Source organism: Ornithodoros turicata, unplaced genomic scaffold (assembly GCF_037126465.1).
Source record: "Ornithodoros turicata isolate Travis unplaced genomic scaffold, ASM3712646v1 Chromosome17, whole genome shotgun sequence".
Classification (NCBI taxonomy): Eukaryota; Metazoa; Arthropoda; class Arachnida; order Ixodida; family Argasidae; genus Ornithodoros; species Ornithodoros turicata.
In genome coordinates this window covers 3,838,337-3,847,622 of record NW_026999326.1, presented here as the reverse complement: position 1 = coordinate 3,847,622, position 9,286 = coordinate 3,838,337, and the positions used below count along the sequence as shown (strand labels likewise).

Here is a 9,286-nt window from a genome sequence, read left to right as displayed (position 1 = left end):
AAGTGTGCCGATATTCGTCAGGAAAGTTCGACGGAAAACCCAGGGAAAACCTCAGAGAGCACACCTGGTGACAGGATTCGAACCCGTGTCACCTCCCAGTCTCGACGTGAAAGGCGATCATCCAAACAGCTACTCCACGCGATCTGGTACAGAAAAAAGTACGTCCCGTTCTTACGTTGATGTTGATGAAGAAAAATACTAAGGAGACGTTAATTCCCTCAAACCTGAAAGGATAGCTGTGTCATCAGGCCTAAAATCTACAGTCGCAAAATCCCGGCGTTCTGATTGCACATCAGTCACTGAGACGTCACGCATGATATTACTTCTTAGTATAAGAAGAACGAAACAAAATAAGAATATCCCAGCCAAGTGTGCACATTGTATCAACGAACGTGACAATTGATTGCAGTGTATTCGCTACGAGAAATCGTAAGTGAAAGTAGGTCGAGCTTTCCAAGTAAAAACACTTAGTAAGTGGTTAGGAATTTTAGTATTTATTTTTAGCCCGAGGACTTCAAGACCTGCAATATCGCAACCGGGGATTTCGCAACAATTCCACGCGCACCAAAAGTGGATGTTTCTCGAGGGGACATTTTTTCCGGGGGACATTTTTTCCAGGGGTCATTTCTTCCAGGAACATTTTTTCAGGGGACATTTCTTCCGGGGACATTTTTTCCAGGAACATTTTTTCCGGTTCCCTAAACGAAGACCCGGGCATGGAGGTAAGAAACTAAGGAGAGGGCTATAAGATCGGAGGGCCGCGGGACTCCTCTAGCGGTCACTCCTGGCAATACCACGCCCATCTAGTTGCCCGGTCACGTGATCCCCACATGTTTCGGTGTAATGGCGGTCTGCACGGAGGCTTGGAAGTTGAGCAAACCTCATCTTCGGCAATCCTCTTACCTTCAAGGAGTCCATTTGCACAATACTTTGAAGGCTGTGGGATGTTTCAACATTTGCTGCGCGATAAATCACAGCAAAAGTTCGGCAAAACAGAAGAGAACCCAAGCAATGTCACGATGACATGCGTACGTCTTCTTGCGATTTAGTGATCCATTGCTTCCACACAGAGGTTGTCGATTTTGTGTTTCAACGGGTATGATAACTTCTAACTCCAAATATGTTATGAAAGCGTAAGCAAGTTATTCAGCCGCGGCTCGTCTCTGTATTCAGGTAAGATTCGCCGCGTGCATGGAGGAAGCCATGTTTTATGACGTATTGCAGTGACGTTGATGGGCCACGTGTGTGGGCAACTAACCAATGCCATGCGCGTGTCACAGCACGCCCGCTTGCATTGTGAGAGGCGCCTTAGGGCATCTCCTTAGTTTCTTTCCTCCATGCACCCGGGCGTATTGTCTACAGTTCGCAGCCTTAGCTCGTAGAGCAGTCTTAGTCCCCCGACCCTCTTTCGTTCTTTCTGCCGTCTCTCTTTTTATCATTTCGGGTTTATCAAACGACCAAGGAGAACAATCCTGGAAGACAGCCAACACCCCTGCAAGTGTTCAATGGACGATTAGCAACAATGCTCCTGCAACATCACCAACGCCACTCCACGTGCACTGTTCCCCTTTCATTTTCACCCTTTCCCTTGTACAGGGTGCGGCAAGATATTCGGACACATTTCGAAAAAGGGTTAAAAATCGTATGTATGTTTAATAACAATTAAATTTGGTACACTACCGTAGTTTTGTCAGGAGTTTTAAAAAAACACAAGCTTTAATTTATCGAGACAACACGTTCCGAGATACGAGCCGTGGAATGTCGGAGCCCGTGCATTTCGAATGCCTTATACCCAGAGTTGTGCGTAACGCGTTACTAGTAATCAATTACTTTTTTCAGTAATTTTTAACGTAATCAATTAGTTTGTGAGCAAGTAATTTTCCAAGTAATCTGATTACAATTTTCGGTAATCGATTACTTTTTCAAAAGGGGATATCACCGAGGAGCCATCTCCGATTCACGACTTTGTCGCATGTAGATGGCGCCACACAAACATCCGGGTCTCATCAAGGTGAAAGCTCATGAAGCTAATGAATAAAGCTAATGAATACCTCTGTTACGAGTTTCTCCTCCGCGGGATTGTGTAGTTCCATAAACACGTGTGACCTCCTTGACTATTGAGGTGCAGGGATCTCTCGTCTTGTGTGGGTTGCCAAGGTCAACTGAGCTATAGGCAAAAAGACAGGTCCGACCAAGGCGAATTCTTCTTCATTGTCTCTTTGTGGACAGCATCTCCTGACTTCTGGGGTTGATGTTATCTTAGCTTTCCTAAGCTTTCCATGTCTGAGTTCTTCGACGCCAGCACACAACGTCGAAGTGTTACGTTTCGTTCGCCGCGCTTATTTCTTTAAAATTATATTGACCTGCTGATGTTTCTTTGGCTGGGAGTTGCAAAACATTTCGCAGATAGAAGCTAGGCTTTCGTAAAGCCAAGTGCTGTGTATTCATAGAAAAAATGTGGTGCATTGATTGATTGATTGATTACATTACCATATAGAAGTTCTCCAATCTGCAAAACACACACAAAAGCGAACCTATGCTTGATTAACGATGAAAGGAGAAAGTCACTGAAAAGGTTAGCCAGCTGTAGGACTCGAGCCCACATCTTAGTTCTTTCATGTCTATGCTTGATGTTTATTTCTCCTTTTATTTCTCCTTTATTGGAAACGGTCACAATCGGGCAGGGGGACACATATAGGCGACAAAACACTTTTGTTTAGAACTTCTACTACAATGTCATACCTTCGTCCTATTCGATGTCTGACTTATGGGTGACGGAACAAATGGTCCTAGAATATGAACCCACAGAAGAAAAAGAAAAGGCCATGGCAGTAAAAGAGTCGCAGTCGGTAAAAATGTGAGCGATATCGTTGGGTGAGCTCTTGTCCGATGAGCGATTGTCGGCGCCCTGGTGAACTTCATTCCGATAGAAATTAATTCGCAGGGGCACTACATGCGAAACGAATTGTAAATAGCTGTATTCGAAACGAATATGCGAAATTTTTCTTCTTTTTTTGTTTGTTTGTTTGGTTTTTCAGCTGAAGAGGGGAGACCACTGGTTATTTTCATATCTTTGTCATTCACGAACAGCACAGCGGAATAGAACACTGCGGAACAATCACGCATACCAGTAGGACACATATTGAAAAAAAAAAAAAAAAAATGCCCCCAAGCTGGGAGCAACCTCTACATTTTCTGGGCACCTTTTTCATTGGTAGGGAAAGATCTGAAATGGGATAGCGATATGTGCGCGTAAGCTACCCGAAATCTGCGGGTGCTACGAAGATAATTTCGCCATGGTACAACGAAAAATAATGAATTAACAGCCATATAAAACCATAGTTCAACGTTGTTTATAGTATACATCTGCAGTCTTTTTCGGTTTCGGTGAATCTGCGTTTGATGAAACGTTCATTCGACGTTCATTCAGCCTTAGTTGGGCCGTTCTTTTTTAGTGACTCTAGTTCTACTATAGCAAGCGGAGGTCATGGTAATAACGTTCTGGAATCTCAGGGTCGCTCTCCCAAATCCCTTCCTACACCAGATGTGTGGTACATGAAGCTTTTGGGGTTTAGTGAGTCATGGGGAAGTTCCACGCAATGTTCTCCCACAATCGGGTCAATGGCTTCTGGGGCCATAAATACAGTAGCCGTACAGATCTACCTCTTCTACGCGTTTGTGTTTTTTGCTATTCTTCAGCTGTTCCGCTGTTGAACAGCTTTTCCTTTTCTTTCTTTCTTTTGTTCTTTTTTTTTTCTTGAGGCACACAAGGACGGGTACAATTTGCGTGAATGTAGAGTAACGACCGGAGTAACGCGTTACTTTTCTATTCGTTACTCAATCACATTTGGAGTCGAGTAATTGGGAACGGTAATCAATTAGCTTTTGCGTAGAAGTAACGGTAACGGTAAGCAATTACTTTTGTCGAGTAAGGGGCACAAGACTGCATGAGGGGCCATTTTTTGTCGACCATTTTTTTCTACACCCGTACGCATGGTATCCACCACATGCGAAATCATTATTCAGCATGAAACGGACGTAATCTTTAAATTTTCTTATCAACTTAGATTATCTTGCTACAATTTACCTAGACGTTTCGTGTCCTCCGTTGCTTTCCATGCTGGAGCAGCGCTCACATTATTTTATGCCCTCTAGTCTAACGTGTGCAGCTTCGACATTATTGAAATGTTTCTCCCTGGTTTTCTTTTAAATAATCAATCAATCAATTATTGAAATGTGTTCGGTTTGGAAGAAGCATCGATGCGATTAGGAATTCGAACGTTGAATTGCATGTTTGATTCGGAATTCAAACAGAATATACGACTACTCGCTTCGGTTGACCTTTCCTTTTTTCCCTTTTTCTGTAATTCATCTTCATATCCCCCCCCCCCGTGTTTATTCACACTGTAGCAAAAAGCCGACGTCCAAAGTGAACAATTCCACGCGCATCAATATTGGATGTCCCTCAGGGGACATTTTTTGTGTGCACATTTCTTCCAGCCGATAGTTTTTTCAGTGGCATTTTGATTATTTGGGGGGTGGGGGCATTTTTTCCTAAAACCCTGCACCGGAGCAACGAATAACAAAAGCAGTGCCGATTTTCATACTCAGTGCAATTAAAAACTTGTATGCTTTCAAAGACAGCACCATATACGCTTCGTGCAAAGCGTCCGCCGCGCCACGGAGAATCCTGGCGGCAGCCGTAAGAACTTGTTGTGTGAGTCCGCTCGGTTCTCGAGGGCTATTCGTACGCTTTCAATATCCACCTTGGACGTCGCGCCTGAATTGATAGCTGCTAAAACTAATGCCGTAGCGCTCGAACTGTTGCGCCGTTGGGTGCACAAATACGTACGAGAACGCCGGGCGTAGGAAAAAATGGTCCCTGGTTGTTTCGGCAGCAAAATGGTCCCACATGTTCCTGCGCGCCCAAAAATACAGGGGCGTAATGGTAAAAGGGCAAGGGTGCAGGCCAGCTGGTACATGGTGAAAAATTGGAACCCGAGAAAGGGACAGAGGAGGGACGACCGGACACGTTCCAGAACGTGTCGTGTCGTCCTTCCTCTGTCCCTTGCTCGGGTTCCAATTTTTTACAGGGGCGTAGTTGCGGACAACTGACGAAACAAATCACACCAGACCGAGTGTTACCACGCGCTCTCCCGGCCATTCCTTGAAAAATGAGGCATATGCCTTTTTCATCTGTTAATAGATAATAAAATCCGCAGGTCGTTCAATGAGTTACATAAAAGCGACATCATTCGCAGCACTAGATCGCTAGCGCTATCGTTCGCTGGATGCTAGTATTGTTCTACTGTTACCTGTTACCTTACCTTACCTTACCGTACCTTACCTTACCTTACCTTACCTTACCTTACCTAACCTAACCTAACCCAACCCAACCCAACCGAACCGAACCGAACCCAACCTAACCTAACCTAACCTAACCCAACCCAACCCAACCCAACCTAACCCAACCTAACCTAACGTAACCTAACCTAACCTAACCTAACCTAACCCAACCCAACCCAACCTAACCTAACCAACCCAACCTAACCCAACCTAACCTAACCTAACCTAACCCAACCCAACCCAACCCAACCTAACCTAACCTAACCTAACCTAACCTAACCTAACCCAACCCAACCTAACCCAACCCAACCCAACCCAACCCAACCTAACCTACCCCAACCTAACCTAACCTAACCTAACCTAACCCAACCCAACCTAACCTAACCCAACCCAACCCAACCCAACCTAACCTAACCTAACCCAACCCAACCTAACCCAACCCAACCTAACCTAACCCAACCCAACCCAACCCAACCTAACCTAACCTAACCTAACCCAACCCAACCCAACCTAACCTAACCTAACCCAATCCAACCCAACCTAACCCAACCCAACCTAACCTAACCTAACCTAACCCAACCTAACCTAACCTAACCTAACCTAACCTAACCCAACCTAACCTAACCTAACCTAACCCAACCTAACCTAACCCAACCTAACCCTACCTAACCCAACCTAACCTAACCTAACCTAACCTGACCTGACCTGACCTGACCTGACCACACCACACCACACCACACCATACCATTCAAAAAGAAGAAACGAATAGGAAAAGGGGACACTAGTTTTACAGTTGTCTCCTGCACCATTTCCGTGTTTTGTTTATGGACAATAAAAGCTGTTGCCCTCTCATTCTATGATTCATTGGCTTTTCAACTCCGCTTCTGCTGGAGCTACGGTTCATCGACATAGAAAGTATGACAGAACAACTGTAAAACATGTCAGACCAATAATAGGAAAACACCAGCTTGAATTGGGAATTGTAACACTAGGTTGAATTGGGAACTACATCCAAGGACCCCCCGTACAGCGAGTGTGAGGTGGGAGCTAGGCTAATGAGCTCAGTGCAAAGTGTTTATGTGTGTTTTATTTTATTGGTACGAATACAGAAGGTAATGTGCCTCTTTGCTTACTCCTCTGTAATCCGTCCTGTTATAAAAGAATGCAGGTACCATTTTTCGGACATATCTGTAAGAAATCGCATTATCTGTACTACACGCCAGATCCACACGAAGTCGACAGGAGAAGAAGATGGGTGTGGGCCGTCAAACGTACGTGTCACAAAATAAACTACTTGGTGAATTCTATCTCTCTTTTTTTAGGCCAATGATCCTAACTGATTGCCGTAATCAGACCGTATATCATTCGCGATGTGTGTTCTCAATCCAGACATGAACTTCCAACTAGCTCTGACCTTGTCGCTTTGTCCCACTCAGGTATCCTTTTGGTGTGGGTGCAACCTTTCCAAAGTTACTGTAAAAGGTATAAACGAAAACACGCACAAGTGCGGTGCGCAGGAAGAAAAGCTCAAAAAATTTTAATTACGCTGACAAACTTGCTTCTGCATATAGTCTTATGCCTTTTTGGCCGCTGAGGACAGAAATTAGTCGTTGGCAGTTTAAAGCGATTGAGACCGGCAAAATTACACAACCGATTCACACATTTTTGATTTGCATGGCGCCCGCCACATACACTTTTGACTGGTTCCGATATCGGACGACAGTAGTAATGTAACAACCCAAGATTTACACAGAAAATCCACGGCAAGTATTGCACATTTTACTTTAAATTATTTTAAAATTACTTTAAAATTTTTAAAAAAATTTAAATTTTTAAAATTTTGAAATTTGGCAAAATCTGACTCAGTGCAATACTTGTCGTGGATTTTCTATGTAAAACTCGGGTTGTAGGAAATAAAAAACTAGATAGAAAGGAAGCAGACAGTAGGAAATGATTTATTTGAAAATCAACGACGCCATCTTGAAGAAATCACGCCGGGGCGACTGGAGCACGACGGTTGCAGAGGCAGGTGGCACGCTAGTTCCAAGGCATCACACCAGATGGCGCCAGCATCGTAGCTCTATACGAGAAACACAGAGAACAAGAAAGTACTAGCGACACGTAAAAATGGCAACACTGCTCGACAAGTCTAAGCATGCCAGAGCGCGGGGAAAAGGCCTAACCGCCACTGCTAAACAGCACGGAGAAAACACTACACATTGGGGGAAAAGGCTTAAGGCAATCGACTAGGCCTAACCACAGCGTCACAACACTTCGCGGCTAACACAAGGCGGGAACCACACGATGGTAAACGTGCGTCAACAGGCTTGGACACCGCTAACCAAGTCTAAACATGCGAGAAAAGGCTTAACACGAGCACGGTAAAACAACGCGCCAACATCGGTAAATCACTCACCTTTTTCCCCGCTGCGACGGAGCGTCCGCTCTCGTCGACAGCCAGGGATCAAGTGACGACGGAGCGAACGGTCTTCTCCCAACGAGAGCCAGAGGTGGACTGACGTAAACGCCACTCTACGGGTGCTACGCATGCGCGCGCTCCTACCGCCACCTGCGAGAGGCTAAGAGAGAAGAGCATTCCTGCGCCCCCTGCTGGCCGTTCTCATTGGTCCAGACATCATCCTATTGTCTCAGGGCTACACTGTTTTTTTCCACTAATGCTCCTCTAGACAAGGTCAATCTGCAGTGAAGCCACGGTATGACGTCCTCATGCACCTGCGTGGCTCAAGGACGCGTGCGCTCTAGACAGGGGACCTATTATTTATTGAATCACTATCCCAAGGTTATTTCCTTTATTCTTCTATAACGATCGCATAGGAAACTATTGCAGAAGAGCACCATGCATGAAACTTGATCGTAGGAATTCCAAAGTCTTACTAAATGAGACTTGCAAAAGAACAAAATATCCCAACATGTAACCCCATCAACGGCTAATAAGAGGACTAGGCACTCAACAAATCAACGCGCGCAGAACTCAGGGCAGCACTATCGTCAAGACGACAATGTTCCTTGTCAAAAAAGACAAAATACAAAGCGTTAACAAAGGAAACCATGCATATCGGGGCATGTCAGGACACGTCAGGACAAATTCGCACGACTGTTGGGCAACAGAGGCAGACGAACACTTGAACAGAGTGAAAAGACGCGCACTATCATCGGACACGTACACTACATTCCCTCATTGTAAATCCGCTCGTCACAAAATCCACCTGCATCGTCGAACACCATTCACCAGTGACGAACCACACATCCGCACCCCATCAGAGGCAGACAGAACCCCACCTAAGCTACGCTCTTCTACTGACGATCAACGCAATTGCCAGGATCATAATTACCGTGTCTACATCCGCCAGTGTCCAAGAGAGAAGTGAATCCTTGCGTCCCCTGCAGGCCAGTCTCATTGGTCCAGACATCATCCTATTGTCTCAGGGCTACACAGTTTTTTCCCACTAATGCTCCTCTAGACAAGGTCAACCTGAAACAATAGTCTCTCGGTATGCGGTCATCATGCAGGTGCGTGGCTCAAGGACGCGTACGCTCTAGACAGGGCACCTGTTATTTATTGAATCACTATCCCTAGATTATTTCCTTTATTCTACTATAATGATTGCGTAGGCAACTATTGCAGAAAAACACCATAGACAAGAGGAGATTGTAGCATTTCATTCCCAAAGTCTTACTGTACAGGAAAAAAAAATGGTTCAGCAAGACATAATGTCACACACCTGTCTCCCTCGCGGTTACTCTCTGAACTGCTCTAAGAGCTGACATCGTAGTACCCTCGCGATAAATCTTTTATTCCAGCGCCGGCAGAATGCATTCAGAAAAGGCTTCGGGTGTGTAAGGTCAGCCCAAGGCGTGTTGATAGGAGCGCGCTGCTCTGTTGGGTACCCAAGCTTGCAGCCAGCGATGCTGGAATGAT

The 9,286-nt window shown here is 45.2% G+C and overlaps 1 long non-coding RNA gene across 1 annotated transcript; it reads right to left on the bottom strand.

Moving 5' to 3' along the window:
* Window positions 1-7,283: 7,283 nt before the first annotated feature.
* LOC135372808 (uncharacterized) lies at window positions 7,284-9,053 on the bottom strand. Its single transcript, XR_010416122.1, has 2 exons — window positions 7,763-9,053; window positions 7,284-7,426 (listed from the first exon to the last, which is right to left on the bottom strand). It is a non-coding gene; the product is annotated as an uncharacterized LOC135372808 (long non-coding RNA).
* Window positions 9,054-9,286: the final 233 nt, after the last annotated feature.